Here is a 23,543-nt window from a genome sequence, read left to right on the forward strand (position 1 = left end):
AATAAATCAATATAATTGACCTTAATGGAAAAAAGGGAGAAAACACATACAATCATATCAATAGATAAAGAAAAATAAAATACGATTCATGAAAAGAAAAGAATTGTGTAAGCTGGGAACAGTTGGGATCTTCCATTTTATTGAAAGCTTTCCTCAGAGTTTGGGAATGGGACAAGAGTGTCTGGAGGTTTCAGTCTGTGCAAAAATATCTGAAAAAATGAAATGAAAATAATATTACAGGAAGAAATAAACTGTCATTTATAAACAATATAATTACGTATGTGGTAAATCCAAAAAATGTGAACAAATTACTAAAATTTATAAGTGAATTCATCAAGATTACTAAATACCAGGTCAATATACCAAAAATCAACTGTATAGCTATATACCAGCTACAGAAAATATAACATAGAAATGGTAAAGATAACTTTTACAATAGCATAAAACATAAACTATCTAGATATAAATCTAACAGAATATGTAAATTCTGTATCCTAGAAACTACAAAACATTGTTGAGAGAAATTAAAAACCTAAATAAATGAATGGATATAATATGCTCATGAATTGGAAGATATAATAGTGTATAACTATTCTCCCCCTTGTAAGTGACCTATAGATTCAATGCATTCCAACTAAAACCCCAGAAGAGTTTTTTTTCTGGTGGAAATTGATTAGCTGATTCTAAAATTTATATAGAAATACAAAGGTCCAAAAATAGTCAAGAAAATCTTGTAGAAGAATAAAGTGAGAATTTCCAGTGCCAGTTACCATGTCTTATTGTCAAGCTGCAGTAATGAAGACGGTATGGTACTGACAAAATAATAGGCGAAAGAAATAGATGAGAATTCAGAAACAGACGCACATTCACCTGGTCCCTTTATGTATGACAAAGATGACACTGCAGGGCAGTGGAGAATAAGGGATACTGGTTCCATTGAATAACCATGTGAAAAAATGATATTTGTTCCCCCAGCTTTATTAAGATATAATTGACACATAATTCTGTGTGAGTTTAAGGTGTACAATGTGGTGATTTGATACACTTATATATTGCAAAATGATTACTGCCATAGTGTTAGCTAACACTTCCATCACGTCACATAATTACCATTTCTTTTTTATGGTGAGAACATTTACAATCTACGCTCCTAGCAACTTTCAAGTGTATAATACAGTATTATTAACTGTAATCACAGTGCTGCACATTAGGTTCCCCAGAACTTATTCATCTTATTTTAAAAGTTTACCTTTTTAGAATCCACATATAAGTGATATCATACAGTATTTGTCTTTCTTTTCTGACTTATTTCAGTTATCATAATGCCCTCAAGTTTCATCCATGTTGTCACAAATGGCAGTATATCCTTCTTTCTCATGGCTGAATAATGTTCTATTGTGTATGTGATATATAGATAGATGATAGATAGATAGATAGATAGATAGATAGATAGATAGATAGATCGATAGATAGATGATAGATAGAGATATATCACATCTTTATTCATTCATCATTCACATTGTTGTTTCCATATCTTGGCTATTATGAATAATGGTGTGTTGAACACAGGAGTGCAGATATCTCTTCAAGGATCTGTTTTCATATCCTTTAGATATATACCCAGAAGTGGGATTGCTGGATAATATGGTAGTTCTGTTTTTAACTTTTTGAACAACATCCATACTGTTTTCCATAGTGGCTATACCAATTTACATTCCCATCAGCAGTGCATAAGTGTTCCAATTTCTCCACATCCTTGATAGTACTTGTTATCTCTTGTCTTTTTGATGAAAGCCATTCTAACATGTGTAGTGATATGTCTTGTGTTTTGATTTGCATTTCTCTGATGATTAGTGATGTTGAGTACATTTTCATGTAACTGTTGGTCATTTGTATGTCTTCTTTGGAAAAATGAATATTCAGTTCCTCTGCCCATTTTTAATTGATTATTTTTTGCTATTGTGTGAGTTTTTTTATATATTTTGAATATTAAATCTTTATCAGATATATAATTTGCAAATACTTTCTCCCATTCCATGGGTTGTCTTTTCGCTTTGTGGATCATTTCTTTTGCTGTGCAGAAGCTTTTTAGCTTGAAGTAGTCTGACTGATTAATTTTTGTTTTTTTGGTGCTTGTGCTTTCGATGTCATATCTATGAAATCATTACAAGACTAATGTCATGGAGCTTTTTTCCTATGCTTTCTTCTAGGAACTTTACAGTTTCAGGTCTTAGGTTTAAATCAACCATTTTGAGTTAGTTTTTTGTCAGTGGTGTAAGATATGGGTCCAATTTCATTCTTCTGAATATGGTTATCCAGTTTTCCCAGCACCATTTATTGAAGAGACTATCCTTTCTCCACTTAGTGTTCCTTAAGGGCTTTTGATTCTGTTCTGTTGATCAGTGTGTTTATTTTTAATGCCAGTACCATACTTTTTGATTACTATAGCTTTGTAGTATAGTTTGAAATCAGGAAGTGTGATGCCTCCAGCATTATTCTTCTTTCTCAGGATTGCTTTGGATATTTGAGGTCTTTTGTGGTTCTATACAAATTTTAGAAGTTTTTGCTGTTATTGTGTAAAATGCCACTGGAATTTTGACAGGGATTGCATTGAATCTATAGATGCCTTTGGGTAGTATGAACATTTTAAAGATATTAATTCCTAATCCGTGAGCATGGGTATCTTTCCATTTTTTGCTTCTTCTTCAATTTGTTTCACCAAAGTTTTGTAGTTTTCAGTGTGTGGATTTTTCACCTCCTTGGTTAAATTTATTCCTAAGTATTTTATTGTTTTTGATGCTACTGTGAATGGAATTTTTTCCTTGTTTTTTTTAGATGCTTCATTGTTACTGTGTAGAAATGCAACAACTACCTCATGCCATACAGAAAAGTAAATTTCAGAAGGATTGTAGATCAAATTATTAAAGTTAAAAGATTAAGAAAAAGCATAATGAATTTTTTGTTTGCTTTTGGAGGAAACAAATTCATCAGGACACAGTATTAAGTTTACATAAAGGAATGAATGATTAACTGGATAATATTTAAGTTAAGTATGTAAGTTTTACTGCATAGAATTAAGAATGTCCAGAGATCAAAAACACCATTAATAGAATCCAAACCAAGACACAGGGCTTCCCTGGTGGTGCAGTGGTTGGGAGTCCGCCTGCCAAGGCAGGGGACACGGGTTTGAACCCCGGTCCGGGAGGATCCCACATGCCATGGAGTGGCTGGGCCCGTGAGCCATGGCCAATAAGCCTGCACGTCCAGAGCCTGTGCTCCACAATGGGAGAGGCCACAACAGTGAGAGGCCCACGTACTGCAAAAAACAAACAAACAAAAAAACCAAGACACAACGGTAAAGATATAGATATATGATAGATAGATGGATAGATAGATAGATGGATAGATAGATAGATGGATATCTGACAAAAGACTTTTATCTAGAATATATTAAGAACATCTTCAAATCAATAAGAAAAAAGCATACAGTTCAGGAGAAAAATAGGCAAATGATTTGAATAGACAGTTCACATAGGAGGACATCCAAATGACCAATGAATAGGATAAAACATGCTTAATATCATTGATAATTAAATTAGTGCAAACTAAGACCAGACTGAGATAACATTACTCACCCACCAGAATGAGTAAAATGAAAAATACAGGTAGACACCAAGAGATGCATCATTTCTTGATGGTCCCCATCCCAAATTGTTCCCATCTGCCCAGCTGTTGGACTCACTAAAATGTAGAAGACAGCACTGATGACAATGTACCTTTAAACAGCCCAGGATAAGAAGGAAGCTCACTGTCTTCAGAACTTATGAAGTTTTGTGGTGAAGTGAAACCTGAAAACAAGCCATGTGGCTGACACGATCCTGGTGCTCCAGCCGGGTGTCAGGCCTGTGCCTCTATGGTGGGAGAGCCAAGTTCAGGACATTGGTCCACCAGAGACCTCCCTGCTCCACGTAATATCAGATGGTAAAAGCTCTCCCAGAGATCTCCATCTCAACGCTAAAACCCAGCTCCACTCAATGACTAGCAAGATACAGTGCTGGACACCCTGGGCCAAAAAACCAGCAAGACAGGAACACAACCCAACCCATTAGCAGAGAGGCTGCCTAAAATCATAAGGTCACAGACACCCCAAAACACATCACCAGATGCGGACCTGCCCATCAGAAAGACAAGATCCAGCCTCGTCCACCAGAACACAGGCACCAGTCTGCTCCACCAGCAAGCCTACACAACCCACTGAACAAACCTTAGCCACTGGGGGAAGACAAAAACAATGGGAACTATGAACCTGCAGCCTGCGAGAAGGAGACCCCAAACACAGTACGTTAAGCAAAATGAGGAGACAGAGAAACACACAGCAGATGAAGGAGCAAGATAAAAACCCACCAGACCAAACAAATGAAGAGTAAAAGGGCAGTCTACCTGAAAAAGAATTCAGAGTAATGATAGTAAAGATGATTCAAAATCTTGAAAGTAGAATGGGGAAAATACAAGAAACGTTTAACAAGGACCTCGAAGAACTAAAGAGCAAACAATGATGAACAACACTATAAATGAAATTGAAAATTCTCTAGAAGGAATCAATAGCAGAATAACTAAAGCAGAGGAATAGAGAAGTGACCCAGAACGTAAAATATTAGAAATAGCTATTGAAGAGCAGAATAAAGAAAAAAGAATGAAAAGAATTGAGGACAGTCTTAGAGACCTCTGGGACAACATTAGACACAACAACATTCAAATTATAGGGGTCCCAGAAGAAGAAGAGAAAAAGAAAGGGACTGAGAAAATATTTAAAGAGATTATAGTTGAAAACTTCCCTAACATGGGAAAGGAAATAGTCAATCAAGTCCAGGAGGCACAGAGAGTCCCATACAGGATAAACACAATGAGAAACACTCCAAGACACATATTAATCAAACTATCAAAAATTAAATAAAAAGAAAAAATATTAAAACCAGCAAGGGAAAAACAACAAATAACATACAAGGAAATCCCCATAAGGTTAACAGCTGATCTTTCAGCAGAAACTCTGCAAGCCAGAAGGGAGTGGCAGGACATATTTAAAGTGAGGAAAGAGAAAAACCTACAACCAAGATTACTCTACCCAGCAAGTATCTCATTCAGATTCAATGGAGAAATTAAAACCTTTATAGGCAAGCAAAAGCTAAGAGAATTCAGCACCACCAAACCAGCTTTACAACAAATGCTAAAGGGACTTCTGTAGGCAGGAAACAAAAGAGAAGGGAAAGACCTACAATAACAAACCCAAAACAATTAAGCAAATAGTAATAAGAACATACATATCAATATTTACCTTAAATGTAAATGGATTAAATGCTTGAACCAAAAGACATAGACTGGCTGAATGGATTCAAAAACAAGACCTGTATATATGGTGTCTACAAAAGACCCACTTCAGACCTAGGGACACATACAGACTGAAAGTAAGGGGATGGAAAAAGCTATTCCATGTAAATGGAAATCAAAAGAAAGCTGGAGTCGCAATCCTCAAATCAGACAAAATAGACTTTAACATAAAGACTATTACAAGAGACAAAGAAGGACACTACATAATGATCAAGGGATCAATCCAAGAAGAAGATATAAAGATTGTAAATATTTATGCACCCAACATAGGAGCACCTCAATACATAAGGCAAATGCTAACAGCAATAAAAGGGGAAATTGACAATAACACAATCATAGTAGGGGACTTTAACACCCCACTTTCACCAATGGACAGATCATCCAAAATGAAAATAAATAAGGAAACACAAGCTTTAAATGCTACATTAAACAAGATGGACTTAATTGATATTTATAGGACATTCCATCCAAAAACAACAGAATACACATTTTTCTCAAGTGCTCATGGAACATTCTCCAGGATAGGTCATATCTTGGGTCACAAATCAAGCCTTGGTAAATTTAAGAAAATTGAAATTGTATCAGGTATCTTTTCCAACCACAACACTATGAGACTAGATATCAATTACAGGAAAAAATCTGCAAAAAATATGGAGGCTAAACACATGAAGGCTAAACGATACACTACTAAATAACCAAGAGATCACTGTAGAAATCAAAAAGGAAATCAAAAAATACCTAGAAACAAATGACAATGAAAACACGACAACACAAAACCTATAGGGTGCAGCAAAAGCAGTTCGAAGCGGGAAGTTTATAGCAATAAAATCCTTCCTCAAGAGACAAGAAACACCTCAAATAAACAACCTAACCTTACACCTAAAGCAATTAGAGAAAGAAGAACAACAACAAAAAAAACCCCAAAGTGAGCAGAAGGAAAGAAATCATAAAGATCAGATCAGAAATAAATTAAAAAGAAATGAAGGAAACAATAGCAAACATCAATAAAGCTAAAAGCTGGTTCTTTGAGAAGATAAACAAAATTGATAAACCATTAGCCAGACTCATCAAGAAAAAAACAGAGAAGACAAATCAATAGAATTAGAAATGAAAAAGGAGAAGTAACAAGTTACACTGCAGAAATACAACGGATCATGAGAGATTTCTACAAGCAACTATATGCCAAAAAAATGGACAACCTGGAAGAAATGGACAAATTCTTAGAAAAGCACAACCTTCCAAGATTGAACCAAGAAGAAATAGAAAATATAAACAGACCAATCACAAACACTACAATTGAGACTGATTAGAAATCTTCCAAAAAGCAAAAGCCCAGGACCAGATGGCTTCACAGGCGAATTCTATCAAACATTTAGTGAAGAGCTAACACGTATCTTTCTCAAACTCTCCCAAAATATAGCAGAGGGAGGAACACTCCCAAACTCATTTTACGAGGCCACCATCACCCTGATAGCAAAAGCAGACAAAGATGTCATAACGAAAGAAAACTACAGGACAATATCACTGATGAACATAGATGCAAAAATCCTCAACAAAATACTAGCAAACAGAATCAAAAAACACATTAAAAGTATCATACACCATGTTCAAGTGGGGTTATCCCAGGAATGCAAGGATTCTTCAATTTATGCAAAGCAATGTGATAAACCATATTAACAAATTGAAGGAGAAAAACCGTATGATCATCTCTATAGATGCAGAAAAAGCTTTTGACAAAATTCAACACCTTGTTATGATAAGAACCCTGTGGAAAGTAGGCATAGAGGGAACGTACCTCAACATATAAAGGCCATATATGACAAACCCACAGCCAACATCTTTCTCAGTGGTGAAAAATTCAAACCGTTTCCTCTAAGATCAGTAAAAAACAAGGTTGTCCACTGTCACCAGTATTATTCAACATAATTTTGAAAGTTTTAGCCACAGCAATCAGAGAAGAAAAACAAAAGGAATCAAAATCAGAAAAGAAGTAAAGGTGTCACTGTTTGCAGATGACATGATACTATACATAGAGCATCCTAAGGATGCTACCAGAAAACTACTAGAGCTAATCAATGAATTTGGTAAAGTAGCAGGATACAAAATCAATGCACAGAAATCTCTTCCATTCCTATTCACTAATGATGAAAAATCTGAAAGAGAAATTAAGGAAACACTCCCATTTACCATTGCAACAAAAAGAATAAAATACCTACAAATAAACCTACCTAAGGAGATAAAAGACCTGTATGCAGAAAACTATAAGACACTGATGAAAGAAATTAAAGATGATACAAACAGTTGGAGAAATATACCATTTTGTTGGACTGGAAGAAACAACACTGTGAAAGTGACTATACTACCCAAAGCAATCTACAGATTCAATGCAATCCCTATCAAACTACCACTGGCATTTTTCACAGAACTAGAACAAAAAATTTCACAATTTTATGGAAACACAAAAGACCCCAAATAGCCAGAGCAATTATGAGAAAGAAAAACAGAACTGGAGGAATCAGACTACCTGACTTCAGACTATACTACAAAGCCACACTAAACAAGACAGTACGGTACTGGCAGAGAAACAGAAATATAGATCAATGGTACAGGATAGAAAGCCCAGAGATAGACCCATGCACATGTAGTCACCTTATTTTTGATAAAGGAGGCAAAAATATACAATGGAGAAAAGACAGCCTCTTCAATAAGTGGTGTTGGGAAAACTGGACAGCTACATGAAAAAGAATGAAATTAGAACACTCCCTAACACCACACACAAAAATAAACTCAAAATGGATTAAAGACCTAAATGTAAGGCCAGACACTATCAAACTCTTAGAGGAGAACATAGGCAGAACACTCTATTACATAAATCACAGCAAGATCCTTTTTGACCCACCTCCTAGAGAAATGGAAATAAAAACAAAAATAAACAAATGGGACCTATTAAAACTTAAAAGCTTTTGCACAGAAAAGGAAACCATAAACAAGACAAAAGGAAAACCCTCAGAATGGGAGAAAATATTTGCAAATGAAGCAACTGACAAAGGATTAATCTCCAAGATTTACAAGCAGCTCATGCAGCTCAATATCAAAAAAAACCAAACAACACAATCCAAAAATGGGTAGAAGACCTAAATAGACATTTCTCCAAAGATATACAGATAGCCAACAAACACATGAAAGAATGTTCAACATCACTAATTATTAGAGAAATGCAAGTCAAAGCTACAATGAGGTATCACCTCACACCAGTCAGAATGGCCATCATCAAAAAATCTACAAACAATAAATGCTGGAGAGGGTGTGGAGAAAAAGGAGCCCTCTTGCACTGTTGGTGGGAATGTAAATTGATATAGCCACTATGGAGAACAGTATGGAGACTCCTTAAAAAACTAAAAATAGAACTACCATATGACACAGCCATTGCACTACTGGGCATATACCCTGAGAAAACCATAATTCAAAAAGAGTCATGTACCACAATATTCATTGCAGCTCTATATACAATAGCCAGGACATGGAAGCAACCTAAGTTTCTATCGACTGATGAATGAATAAAGAAGATGTGACACATGTATACGATGGAATATTACTCAGCCATAAAAGGAAACGAAATTGAGTTATTTGTAGTGAGGTGGATGGACCTAGTGTTCGTCATACTGAGTGAAGTAAGTCAGAAAGAGAAAAACAAACACCGTATGCTAGCACACATTTATGGAATCTAGAAATAAAAAATGGTTCTGAAGAACGCAGGGGCGGGACAGGAATAAAGACGTGATGTAGAGAATGGACTTGAGGACATGGGGAGGGGGACGGGTAAGCTAGGACAAAGTGAGGAGTGGCATGGACTTATACATACTACCAAATGTAAAATAGATAGCTAATGGGAAGCAGCCGCATAGCACAGGGAGATCAGCTCAGTGCTTTGTGACCACCTAGAGGGGTGGGATAGGGAGGGTGGGATGGAGACGCAAGAGGGAGGAGATATGGAGATATATGTATATGTATAGCTGATTCACTTTGTTAGAAAGCAGAAACTAACACACCATTGTAAAGCAATTATACTCTAATAAAGATGTTAAAAATAATGAAAAATTCAGATAATGCTAGTGTTGGTGAGATGATGCTACAACTGAAACCTCATATAGTGCTAGTATGAATGTAAACTAGTACAACTACTTTGGAAAATGGTTGGACAATATCTACTAAAGCTGCATAGATGAGCTACCAGCAATTCCACTTTTAGGTATATGACCAATACAATACAGTATATATATTCACCAAATCAATGGAACAACATTTTGCAACGAGAAAAGAGGAAAAGAATAAAATCCTAAAATAAATCTAATTTGAGTTGGGTGATGTTTGAAGCAGCTACTACCTGTAGGGCTTAGTTAAATTCTCCCAGCTCAGTGATTCTAGAAATGCTCTCAAAAACCCCTTTAGCTGGGCACAGGTTCCTGGTCTGTTGACTTGGTCCCAGTTTCAACATCTCACCCCATCTTCTTCAGACAGAGGTGTTAATAAGTGTTTTGCCTGATTCCAGGCTTGCCCTTGCATCTTGACTTTCTAATGTTTCTTTACTCCATATTCTACAATCTGTGAAGGAATTTCACCCTATTCCTATGATCAGGCAGAACTCACAGAACTCCATCCCAGGAATTGCCCTCAGAGCCCCTCTTTAGCTGGGATGGGAAACTATAAGGTGTCAGTGAAACAGGCAGAAGACTAGCAAACATAGAAGAGTCATATTGATTAGATGGCCATTATTTTTCTAATTGTCCTGTCACTTTTGTGTCACCAATTGGTTTTTCCACGTTGATGAAAATTAATTATAGATATTCTAACACACTGATTTCATGGCATCCTTCTGGGCATACACTTATTATCAATATAATTAACATGTTTTCAGATACTCTGCTTTGGGAGAAAGTTCAGGTAGTTGAACTCCCTCTTTAGCAAACACTGTGCCTTGCCTTCATGATAGCCTTGTCATGTTTATCAGGAGAGTGTCATGGGAATTTTTTTTCTTTTTAAAAAATTTTTTTAAATTGAAGTATAGTTGCTGTACAATATTATGTAAGTTATGTGTGTACAATATAGTGATTCATAATTTTTAAAGGCTATATTCCATTTATAGTGATTATAAAAGATTGGCTATATTCCAGTGTTCTGCAATATATCCTTATAATTTATTTTATACCTAGTAGTTTGTACCTCTTACTCCTCTACCCCTGAATTGCCCCTCTCCCCTTCCCTCTCCCCACTGGTAACTGCTAGTTTGTTCTCTATATCTGTGAGTCTGCTTCTTTTTGTTATATTCACTAATTTGTTCTAATTTTTAGATTCCATATACAAGTGATACCATACAGTGTTTGTCTTTCTCTGTCTGACTTATTTCACTTAGCATAATGCCCTCCAAGTCCATCTATGTTGCTGCAAATGGCAAAATTTCACTCACTTTTATGGCTGAGTAGTATTCCATTCTTTATCCATTCATCTGCTGATGGACACATAAGTTACTTCCATATCTTGGCAATTGTAAATAATGCTGCTATGAACATTGGGGTGCATGTATCTTTTTGAATTAAAAAGTGTTTTTTTTTTTGGCTATATACTCAGGAAGGGAATTTTTTTTTTTTTTTTTTTTTTTGCAGTACACAGGCTTCCCACTGTTGTGGCCTCTCCCTTTGCAGAGCACAGGCTCTGGACGCGCAGGCTCAGCGGCCATGGCTCACGGGCCTAACCACTCCACGGCATGTGGGATCTTCCCGGACTGGGGCACGAACTCGTGTCCCCTGCATCGGCAGGCGGACTCTCAACCACTGCGCCACCAGGGAAGCCCCACTCGGGGAATTCTTTACAGAATTCTCCAATCGTTTCACTCCTTTTGTCCCATTCCCTTGTTTCCTTATTCCCTCTGTTCCTTCCAAAGTTTGAAGATTTCTGCATAGGTGTGAAATATCTTCTTGTCATAAAATGTTATGCTCCTCCACCTTCCACTAAGCTTGTTAAAAATATATTTACCCTTCTTTTCTGTCTTCCAATATTGAGTTATATCCCATAAAGTTGTACCTAGGAAACTTTTTGGTTAACATTTCAAATAACTTTTGTTTTATATAAATACATACTCTATATAGGGTCTAGAACAATCAGCTTTACGTTTTGTTCTTATATTTTTTACAGTGGCTTAACTTCATAGCCTCATTCAAAGAATCACATAGGATACTGAGAAACTTCGTTATCTAATTGACATATTGCTGCATGATGGACCACTCAAAAGTAGAATCAATTTTAGAATTTACACAACAAATCCACTCTCACTGCATTTAGGAGAAGTTAAAAAATGTATTTTTCATTCTAAAAGTATTCATAAAGGGGTAAATGTTAAGAAGATCAATTCCATAATAAGTGAAAAATGTTTGACATGTGGTTAGTGGGGGGGGGATGAAAATAAGAAAAAACTAAAGATGATATAATTTCTGAATCCTTACAAGTTTTAAATATTCTAAACCTAGCATAATGCCATCTTCTTTCTCTCTGCATTTCTGTTACTCTCTGCACTTTTTATTCCTTAAATCCTTTAATTATAGCACTGGACCAGCTGCAGCAATGAGGACTGTAACTATGATTTGCTAAAACTCTGTAAGCTTTTCAGTTTCTTACAATTCACTACGTCCTAAACAGATTGGACTTGCACCTCGGTTTTCAGAGAAAAAAGTGTGGGCTCTTGTACTCACATGAGATTGACTGCAAGCTGATCCAAGTGGTGCCAGGGATGGGCCATACTGGGCTTGGTTTATGCACTACCTGAGATCTGCTTGAGACCATCTACATCTCCAGACCTCAGACACTTCCCTCACTAGTGATGGGGTAGAGGAAGTGACACTCTAGCAAATAGTCACACCTTCCACAGTTTTGAAGCTCCGGACACTGCCAGTGCCACTGCCACCTTCATTGCCACAAATTTAGAAGCCTTCACATGTTGTACCAACTGACATAAAGACATTACATCTGCCCGTTGGCTGTACTGCACGCCTGGAGGCTCTGGATTCCCCAGCATATACCTGGAGGGGCCAACTAACACAACCCAGAAACTGGGGAGTTATTACTGCATGGGGTATATAGAAAACAGAGGATACTGCAAATAAATTGTTTGCTTTTCCTTCCCCTCACTGGACTGTTCCAAGTTGCAATTAGTTACATATAACCCTTCTGGGATATCCTGCAACAATTAACAACTAACTGTGATGCAAAGCTGTGACCAGCTCAAAAATATACTCCTTATTATCCTCAGTTTTTCCTTCACTCCTGCTTCTCTGGGATTGCATACCCAAGAAAGTCATAGCACATAAGTTTTTGCCTCAAGGTCCATTTTCTAGGGAAGTTTATTTAAGATATGGACTAAACATCAACTAAAAAGACAATTTTAGAGTCCCTCTTCTAAATGGCCACCACTAAAACATAAGGACATGAAAAAGTTGAAAGAAGTATAGAAAAATATATAGCAGGCAAATATTAATTTTAAAAACCCACTGTAGTTTTATTAAAGACTGATAAATAAATTTCAATGAATAAAACAGGATAATTAGGAATAAAGTGGCCAAATACATGTCAAAAATTCATCAGAAATATTAAATAATTAAATTGTGTGCACCTAATAAAACGTCTCTAAAATATATACAGGAAAAATGGTTGAAACAAGAGCAAAGTGATAAATCTCCAATCATAGAGACTTCCAGTCGCCCTTTCAATTGTTAACACATTAAGAAGAAAGAAATTTAAAGATAGAGATAATTTGAACACACAATAAACATATTTTAATAAAAATTTAAAAAACTGGAAAAAACCCAAAATATTCTTTGTTAAGTGACTGAATTAAGAGACTGTTATATAGGCACTCAGTGGAAAATTATGTAGCCATGAAAATGAACAAATTATAGCTACATGCAACACAGTGAATCTAAGAAACATAGCCTTGAGTGAGACAAGCAAGTTGCAAGCCACGAAGTTAATAATATCATGTTATATACTTCAAAATCTAGAAATAGATACATCTACAACAGAAACTATTTGAAAAAGCAGAGGAACAATAAACCCAACATTCAAGATATTGGTTACCTTTTGGGATTGGCAGGGAGATGGGGTTTGGAGGAAAGCATATGTACAGCCTTGGTGACATGGGTAATATTCTACTTCCTGAGCTGGCTACAGGGTTCATGACTGTTATATTTTCATGCTTCATGATTTTTATATATAAAATATTTTTACTTATATATATCAATTTTATATAACAAATATTATATTATAAAATAATATGTAAAATTTTAAAATTAGTCTTAAAGATCATGTCTATTGAGTAAAATATTGATATATCATTAGTTAGTGATAAAATTGTTTAAGAAAATTAATTTTGACAATTTCAATACCAAATTTTAGTCACTGTAGATCTTGAATTGTGGTCTACTCAGAAAAAAAATCATACTTTATATCCTGAGTCTCCTAGATTCTCAAAGTCAATAAAAACGTAATTTTTAAAATGATAAACTCTGATTCAACTTAATGGTCTGCTTTCCAATTCAATTCAGTATTTTTTTCTATATAGAAGGGGTATAAAGTATGTCCAGGGAAATATGGCATGTTTTTCTAATGGTGTTCAGAGGTGTGTCTGTCTATAACTTTGAAACTATCAGTGAACGTGTATACTTTTCTTAATGTAGAGAAATATTAGTGTTGCTACATGTCATTTAAATATTCTTCCTTGAATTACACATGCTATACATACAGTGCTATATCCCCCCACTCCCATACCTGTAAATTATTAGTTCAGTCTGTGCACAGAGCTATGAGTAATAAGCTTAGAGAACACCAAGATGATGTGCTAGTCTGTTCATTTTATTCCTAAATGCTGCCCAAAACCCATATATACCCCATATCTTAAATACACATATTCATTAAGAGATAGCATAATGATAACTAGCTGATTCCAATCAAACCTTCAGTTTATTCACTTATTAGCTGTGGGTTACTTATTATCTTGCTGCCACATTTTCTGCATTTTAAAAATAGAGATAATGTTATTCCCCAATTTAGACGTTTGTTGTGAATATAAAATAATATAGGTGAAGTTCGTAGCACAATGTCCTTTTTATTCATTGAAAGTGCTCAATAATTGTAAACTACTGTCATTATTATTATATAATTGAGGTAGTGCTTACACCTGTGACCAGTGTTTTTCTCAAAGGAAATAGTACTGGTGTGCTATTTTACTCTTATGTAAGATTTCAGACTACATAGGCTCTATAAGAATATCATGTTTATATGTATGGAGATTGGAAATAAAGGAACGAGTGTATCAGTTTTAGCTGCAAGATACAGAAGACCCAACTAAAAGTGGCTTAAACAATAAGGAAAATTTATTATGTCATGTGTCAAAAATTCTTTTTTGGATGTAGGGTGGTACTACACAGTTGGTTCAGAATCTCTCTTTTCTGCCATCCTCTGCATGTGTGTTACTTTCTTCAGCCTTACAAGAAGGCTACAATAGCTTCAGATAGCTTCTCAAAAGACTATTCAAAGATTGAATGAAAAGGCATCCCTCCCCTTTGTCTGAAGAGTATGAAAAAAATCTTGCAAGATGATGTAGTCTTGTGTCTCATTGGCCACAACAGCTTCACATGTCCCTAGAAGAAGCAGGGGTGGAAGGTTGTGAAGGCAGGTAGTGACAGTATTTGTCACATTGAGGATGGGAAGGAAGTATTGGAAGCAGCATTTAAAATGTTAATCAATCAACAATCAACAAATATTTACTGTACAACATCTAGTATAGAGAATTATTCTATAAATATTTGGGGTAAATACAAAAAAGATGGCAGTATGTCATTAAGAAGAAAAATCAATAATAAATGTTTTATTAAAAAAGCAAAATACTAGCAGGGACATAGATTCAATTAAAATAAGAAAAATGTACAGAATTATAAAGCAGAATTATCACATTATTTGTGTATAAGCAAATGTTCTTATCTATATATATATCTCCTCTTTATCCTTAACTACATTTCCCTCATGGGAAATAACACTCATTTTATTTTCAGTGTTAGCATACCACATGGTTTGGAGAAGTTCCTTTTTTTTCTGGTTGTTACCTGGACACTAACATTTAAAAAATAAATGGAGAAACTCTAGAAAAGTTATGCAATTTGCAATTCAAGATGAAAATTATAATGATAAACTAAGCACTTAGCATGTATAAATATTATACTTAGATTCTAGGGCTTACTGACAAATGATAAGCATAAAAACACTTACACAAACAAGGAAGTATATCATATTTTAGTTCAAAGCCATCACAGAAGCCATAAAATTCCTTAGTGCACATTTTTGAATTTTGGAAATATTGATGATTTCTACATGCATATTGAATCAAAATGGTCATCAAGAGAGTAAGCAGTAAATATTTAATGGATTTGTGAACATTAGGCCAATTATTTTTAACTTGTTTCCATTATAGATAAAAGGAATATTGAAAAAAAATTCTCAGTGCTGTTTTTTTTGAAGATGCCAAGTTTTTAAAGACTCTGAACTCATAAAAATTTTAAAGCTAATAGAAACCTTATAAATTATTTCATCCTTTCTCCTAATTTTACTAATGAGATTCAGGTAGAGAAGAGGTTAAGTGACTTTTCCCAGTTCCTGCAGCTGGCTAACTGCTTTCTGGGACTGGCTTGCACCCTTTTCAGGCTGCATTTGAACCTTTTTCACAGGTTCTTTCCTTTTCCTCTCTAATGTATTTGTGTCCTTCATTTCTTCTCTGGCATGCTTGGAATACACAGAAACTATAAAACCTGGATCTTAAAGCAGGCAAATAATATATTTTACTTAAATTTTAAACAATTCTGTTAAAAACATAATCTGGAGAGATGGATTATGTTTTAAGTCAGTTGTGTTTCCTCCCCAACCCTCCACCCCAGATTTACTGAGGTATAATTGAGAAACCAAAATTGTATATATTTAAGATGTAAGATGTAATGATTTGCTACACATTGTGAAATGATTACCACAATCAAGCTAATTAACAAATCTCTCATCTCACATAGTTATCGTTTTTGTTTCTGTTTCTTTGTAGTGAGAACACTTAAGATCTACTCTATTAGCAAATTTCAGGCATACAATCACACTATTATTAACTATATTCACCATGCTGTACATTCGGTTCCTCAGGATTTATTCAACTTATAACTTACAGTGTGTACCCTTTGGCCAACATCTCCCCATTTCCCCCTCCACCCAGCCTCTGGCAACCACCATTCCACTCTGTTTCTATGAGTTTGAATTTTTTAGAATCCACATTTCAGTTGTCCGTTTCTTTGCTCAAGTTTGGATTCTAATATCTGGGATGATTACTTCTCTGACAGTTGGGAAATCTAACCAACAGCTCCATTCTTCACAAGCTCACCATCCTCAAGCTTACCCAAAAGACTAATTGATAACACTGAAGAATAACCACAGTAATTACAGAATAACAGAACAGAAAATCAAACTGGTTCAAAGTCTCTACCCCAACTGTAAGAGACCCCAAGGAGTCTCTTACAGTTCTCCCTGTAAGAACTGCATAGTTCTTACAGGGAGATTGCTCTTATGAATAAGGATTTTTATCTCCAATCCTTGCCCATGCACTAAAATCTACCCCTTCTCCAAACAGGAATGTCCTCAAGGCCACATGGCTCAACGTTATCTTCTGAATATACCTCTGCCATGTCTATGTTGCTTAAGTCATTATCTGTTTGACAGAAGCACACCCTTTAGGCAATTTCCACCTGGTCTCATTACAGTTCACGTCCGTTTCCTATGTTGGAAAAATCAACCAGCTATTTTCCATTCGGAGATTCATTCCTTCAATAAATAATGGTTAAGCACTTGGCTTATTCCTGGCATCCTAATAAGCTCTGGGGATACTTTGGTGTGCAAGAAAGAGACAATTTCTTTCCTTAAACAGCACTTAGTCCACTAGGGAAGACATGCAGCTAGACAACTAAACTCAACGCGATTCTTGCTCTGATCCAGCAATTATGGAGTATAATGAAGGCACGTGACAGAGAGGCCTGATGTAACTTCCAACGATGGTTACTTTTAAACTGAACACTGAGTAGGAAGCTCACAGGCAAAATAGGTCAATTTCCTTTTTACTCTTGTGTTTGGTAATTAGTTTCCTCATTAGTTTTTCAACAGAATTGTTCCTCATTAGTTTTTCAACAAAATTGTTCGTGAAAGAATATTTAAAAACTAGAAGCTTTTCTTCTGGAAACCTTAATTCTTTTTCTCCACACTATTTGCGACATCTACATTTCTCCACTTCTTGGAACTGACTCTTAATATGTGAATTTAATTTCTGTCATGGCTATGGTTTCCAAAGAAGAGTCACTGACCCCCTATCTCAGAATCACTTAGGGTAATATTTAAATATGGAGATTATAGGTAAGCCTCCTAGTCCTGCTGAAACATAATCTCTGGGAATGTGAGGAGAGGAAGAGAGAGAACTAAAATTTGCATGCTTAACAATTCCCCTCATACACACTAAGGTTTGAGACTTATTGGTTGCCATCATTGAGTGTATATTCAGAATGTAACTAAAATCCTCTTCCCCAGTTTTCTTCTCATTGCCTCCAAATGGAGTATATGTGTCTTTTCAAGGAGGACTATTCCTAGCTGTCCAAGTGCCAAAAAACTCACCTTGATTATTTCCCATTATATTACCTAAGGCACTATGTTGGTATATAAGCATTTCTTGGGACTAAAATGACACATGCCTAGGGCAATCACCAGTTGTTGTGGCTCTCTTACTTGGTAGAAATAGGAATTAGTAAGGTCAGTTTTCAAAATTCCTGCTTAGCCTATCTGGAGTTGTATATTTTTATCTAGGGAAACAAAATCACAGTTCCTATAAGTGACTAGCCTCTAGCCAATTCAGAAAATTGGGGCAAAATTTATCAAAGTACCCTAGAGTTTTTGACCCAAGATCCAACATTCTACTAACTAAATCATTTGGGCACCAAAATATATTGCACAAAACTATTGTATTAGTTAGGATAAGATTAGTCTGCTGCCAGAAAGACTCTTAAGGAGAATTCAGTGGCCTAAGGAAGATTCAAGTTTATTTCTCTCTCACGTTAATAGTCCAACATTAACTCGTGGTCCAAGTTGGGGGGTATGGCACAGCTCCACATGGTTTTTAACTGACTAAATTTCCTTTCATTGTATCTCCTCCATTCTCTAGAGCATTCTACCTGTCTGCATGGTAAATCAGATTGCTGTACATTCCAGTTAGGGGAATGGAAGGGGAAGGGGAAGCGGAGCATGGAGAAAGCACAGTAAATGCATACAACATTTCCGTTCATAGTCCAGAAGTGAAAACTTTGTCCTGTGGTCACTCACAACTGAGAATCAGGCTCATGGTTGTAATCTCTGACTGAGTGGCTATAAGCCCGGTGCCAAATGTATTACTATGGAAAAAGGAAAAAACAGATATTGGTGTACAGCTAGCAGTCCCCATAACTGTACTTTAGGCATGCAAACTGAAATGGTATTGTTTTTCCCATAAAAGAGATTATTGACGCTGAAAAAAATGCATGTATTTTGTTCATGAGCATAGGACTTTATTAGCTTAATAAGAAATGAGATATACTCCCTTTTTTGGAAAATAAGTCTGTGTCATTTTTCTATTGCTACTTAACAAACCACCCCAAAACTTAGTGGCTTAAAACAGAGATCAGCAATTTTTTTTTCTGTAATGGGAAGAAAGTAAATATTTAAGGCATTGAAGCCTATATAGTCTTTGTTACAACTATTCAACTCTGTCATTGCAGTATGAAAGGAACAATACACAATACATAAACAAATGACTATGGCTGTGTTCCAATAAAACTTTATTTTCAAAAACATGTCGTGTTCTACATTTGGCTCATGGGCTGTATAGATTGGCTGACCCCTGGCTTCGAACAACAACTATTCTATTTTTGCTTATTATTCTGTGGGATGATAAGTTGATTGTCCAGTTAGCAGACAGGTCATCTAAGGCTAAATAATCTAGAATGGCCTTGCTCATGTACCTGGTGTTTGGCAGGTTGGTTGATATTGGGGACCTTAGCTGGTATGTCTCATCTCCACCCCATGTGGTCTCTCATCCTCCAGGAAGCTAGCTCAAGCTTCTTCACATGTCAGTCTCAGGGCAGCAAAGACAGCAAGCCCAGATGTGCAAGTGCTTGTCAAATCTCTACTTTCAACATGTTTCCTGATGTTTTATTGGCCAAAGCAAGCCACCTGATAAAGCCCAGATTGAAGGTGCAGAGAAACTAGCTCTTGATGAGAGGAACAACAAAGTCATAATGCAAAAGGTGTGTGCAGACAGGGATAGGAGGGATTATTTTAGTCATGTTTGTAAACAATCTACCATGAAATCTTTGAAGTACTAAAGGACATTACAATTCAACTTAATATTTTTAACAATAAGATGATCTTCATACTTTGTGAGCTATAGTGGAAAGTGGGTAGGTATAACTTATCTTAAAATATTACAAAGAATTATATTCCAAGGCCAGAGAAATGAAACAAGGATCTTAAGAATAAATCCATATTGAAGACTACCTAGATGAGAGAGTTGTTAAGTAAGCAACTAAGCGGGGTTATCTCTAGACTGTTTAATCTTTTCTTAAATTCCTATTTCCTGCAGTTGCTACCTTCAAAGTTTCAAGGTATACATACAGCCTGTCATCTTGATAGACATAGTGGCCTCTGGCTCAGAATTTTCTGTTTGAGCTTTCCAAACAGTGGGGTATACAGCCAACATCAGTCCTTGAATTAACTTATCAAGAAGTTTTGAAGAACTAAAGCTATTTACAATCTAATTTAGCGGATGGTGTGTTAAAAGCCCAAAGGACGCCCTTGAGCTTCTATATGAGTCACTGTAGAAAGCAGAAGTTTTTCTAAACTAATGTACAGAAGAAATATACTATACAAGTATTAGCAATTGTCTTCTTTACAAAATCTAAAAATATATAGGAGAAATCATTCCATCTGTAAAGCCAGTAAAATGATTTTTACAAATCCTCCTCTCCTGGAATTTTGATTAACTAATTGAAATGTTTTCTAGTGTGTTAGAAAAGCAAAATGGTTCAGTGTTTTATCTAATAGGCTGAATTAAATTACTAGAGTGCTACCATTATTGATGTTTATACTACGTACCAGGCATCATGTGAAATATATCATCCATGGAAAGGTATGCAGAACATTATGAGGACCTGTCGTATTTGTTTTTTCTTCTCAGATGAAAAAAACTAAAGGCCCAGAAAGATTAGGGAATTTCCCAAGGTCCAGGGGTGTGCTGGTAAGCTGGCACATGGGGGTAAAAGCCCTGATTTATATGGTTTGCCAATTTTTGCCATGTAACTGATCTCAACCTGGCTGATTTCAAATTATCAGTGTGATGTCAGTGAACACGATATTGGGAAGAGCTGCACATAATCAGCTATCATGATCCAGTAGGAGGTGGCTCTGATACTCCACTGTCAAGATCATAAGCGTAATAGGAAGTTGGAGAGCCAGGATCTGAGCTCCTGGCTGTCTACAAAGTCCATCCTTTAAACCATCATACAATAATGCCTTCTGACATAATAAACTATTCACCTGAAAAATCACAAAAGATCATGAAGGTCTACAATATCTTTAATCCCAGAAACATAGATACTTCTTTATTCTCTATTTTATTGAAACTAATACAGGAAATAGTCTCTTAGAATTATTCAATAACCATATGTTAGAGGCCAAGAAAAATGGTGTACTTTGTCCATCACCATTTCTATTATTCTTCCCTTTCCATTATCTTAAGCTTTCACACATTTTGCTAGTGTTGCTTCTTAATCATATTTCATTGCCACTTTTCATCTTAATATCCATATACTTGGTCCCCAACAATTTTTTTTGCTGTTTCAGAATGTTGGCTGCTTTTTTTCATTTTCGTAGTTTATTAAATTTTTTCTTACCTTATAGTGTAACTTTCTCACTTATGCTCTTTAGTTCTTCAACATTCTGGCATTCCTTGTTTGAGCAAGTAAGTAGATGGATAGAAGTCTAACTACTAAAATAAGATGGGTTCACATTTTAAGAATTATTTAACCTTTTTTAATACCAGAGTATCCTCATCTGTAAATGAGGATAATAAGAGTACTTACCTTGTGATGTGTGAGTGATTGATCATTTAAAAAACAAACAAACCAGGAACTATAGCAGGAACAAAAATGGAGGGTATGAGATGGTGGTACGGATGATCCTTTGAGAATGGATGAGATCCAACATCATTTTATGCTGATGAAAAACATCATTTGGTGTTTGGTGGGAACATATCTCAAAGATTTGTAAACAAAAAAACTCTTGAAAATGATAGCTTTTTTTCATAGTATGAAATAAAATTGCACTAGATTATTTTCATTGCATAACAGATTTTATACTAAGAATTTCATCCTTTGCTAAAATAATTAAGATACTCATGAATACCATTTACTGTTACCATGAATTGAAAGAATGACAGATGAGAAAATGAATTTTTCCCAAATATTCTCATATGTCTTAAGCTTTAAGAAAAATAAAGAAAACAATTTTGCAAATTGGTATGAATTTTTATCTGATTGGTAAGAGGAAATTTATGAAAGCATACCTGTGATGATACACCAATACATGTTTATACTATGCTGTAGAAAATGAGAATTTTAAAACTCATCAGAATTTTCATAATTTCTTCAAATAGCTGAATTGAAGTGAGTGGATACCCAGCAAAATTTTTTTTTTCATATACTTCTGTAGAAAAATAAAAGTACAAATTGAGGTGATTTCTCTTTTTATAAAATGAGCCCCATTATATATTTTCTTCCCATATAAAGATAGAACATATGCTACAAAAGAACAAACTTAAAATGCAGAATTCTCACTGTCTAGTAGTAAAACAAAATCTTACCTTCTGTTTGATGTATTATTCTTGTTACTCATAACAAAATTCAGTGATATCACGATTTTCTGTTGAAATTATTATTTTATCATGTAGCATACCCTAGAGTTTTGAAGAGTTGTACAGAATGGTGAATAAGAATTTTTTTGGACCTGATGCATTTTCAAGTACATCCAGGCAAATGAAAATAAATAGATAGGAAACAGAGCTAATTAAGAAGATTGAGGTTCAAATGAAATAAAACCGGCAATAGGAACAACATTGAACTCTGAATCAGGAAATGAAGCCATGAGTGAATTCAATTTTAAGTAGTGGTTAATTACAATTAAGCTTCAAACATAACTTGTAAATCATATATCAGAGCATTATATAGAAAATATAACATAGTTTGTGTTTAATATATTTTAATTTACTTTCCTTCCTTAACTCCTACTCTAACATTGTTGTTATACTATGGAAAGCCAAGTTTCATATGAGCAATAGATGGTAGTTTAATAACGTAATAATGTCAAGGGCTAGAAGGAAATTCTGGAGAGAAAAATCATTGACTTAGAATTTAACCAATATCCTTCTAATAAATTGAAAGTACTGATGAGGGCATAAATGCTGCATCAACATAAAGAAAAGAAATCTATTGAATATAATACCTCTGTTCTTTCCAAAGCCAAATGATTCTCTTTACTATTCCAATGGCTTCACTTGTTAAATTTCATCGCTTAGCAGACAAAATGTGCAACTTGGCAATAATATAGTCATATTGGCATTTTTTCTTCCTACAATTAAATAACTTGAACTTTCCCTCTATATAGCATATTACACTATAGACATATATTGTTTCTCTTCAAATTTTGGTATTACCATAAGGTGTGAGCTTCACTTATTAAAACAAGATAATTGAGAGCTTTATTTTATTCAGGGGAAAATATGGGGGTCAGTTTTTGTTTTTTGTTTTTTTGCGGTACGCGGGCCTCTCACTGTTGTGGCCTCTCCCATTGCGGAGCACAGGCTCCGGACGCGCAGGCTCAGCGGCCATGGCTCATGGGCCCAAGCGCTCCGCGGCATGTGGGATCCTCCCGGACCAGAACACGAACGCGTGTCCCCTGCATCGGCAGGCGGACTCTCAACCACTGTGCCACCAGGGAGGCCCGGGGGTCAGTTTTTG

Source organism: Neophocaena asiaeorientalis, unplaced genomic scaffold (assembly GCF_003031525.2).
Source record: "Neophocaena asiaeorientalis asiaeorientalis breed wild unplaced genomic scaffold, Neophocaena_asiaeorientalis_V1.1 scaffold147, whole genome shotgun sequence".
Classification (NCBI taxonomy): Eukaryota; Metazoa; Chordata; class Mammalia; order Artiodactyla; family Phocoenidae; genus Neophocaena; species Neophocaena asiaeorientalis.